Consider the following 814-nt stretch of genomic DNA (forward strand, 5'->3'; position numbering starts at 1 on the left):
TTGCGTTTATAAGTCTGATTATCCGTTTCGTCATAGTGAGAAGAATGTTAGCGCTGATATAAGGTCTCTTAGAGAACGCGACGATATTAGATGTTCCCTCACATAACGGAAAACACAGCGTGTTTCCTATAAGTATATTGTTGTAATATACTCCTTCGTAATAATGGCAGTGCTACAGTTTGCTCCCTCAGGGCGAAGGGATTGCCACAAGACGCTCTCTAACAGCAACGATATGATCATATTATGCTCCATTTACTCTCTCAGGACTATTATATACTCCCTCATTCCTCAGATGTACCACAGACAAGAAAAACAGCGGGGAAATATGCTCCATTTCAGCAAGATGAAGACAGCACTATACTGTGATCCTTCGCATTAAGTAGAATATCCTATTATGTTCCCCTCTCTATTTACGTAGCAAATACCCCCCCTTCACATCAAGGACAGCGCCATGCTACCCTCGCATCAAAGGCAGTAATAGAGTATCCCCTGTGTCTCTCTCTCAGCAAGGAAGGCGCCTGACAGAGGTCCCGCACAGCAAAGCCAGTGTCGTTTTGGAGTCTCTGGCGGTAACGACATGGCCAGACAGGGCTCCCCGACGGCGTAGATAAAATCGACACTATAAATCGCCTCTCGACTTGCCAGGGACTTCGTGATTGCGTCGAAGGGAGGCCCTGGTTGTGTCAGATCTCGATACTAAAAGTCGTTTTGCGTGTGGGAAGAGCCCTCATAGTCATTAATATTCTTTACGGGGGACCAAATATGCATTCTTGGTGTGGCTGAGTCCACGGATGTTCTCCCCACTCGCTCTCGG

This window comes from Penaeus monodon, chromosome 15 (assembly GCF_015228065.2).
Source record: "Penaeus monodon isolate SGIC_2016 chromosome 15, NSTDA_Pmon_1, whole genome shotgun sequence".
Taxonomy (NCBI): Eukaryota; Metazoa; Arthropoda; class Malacostraca; order Decapoda; family Penaeidae; genus Penaeus; species Penaeus monodon.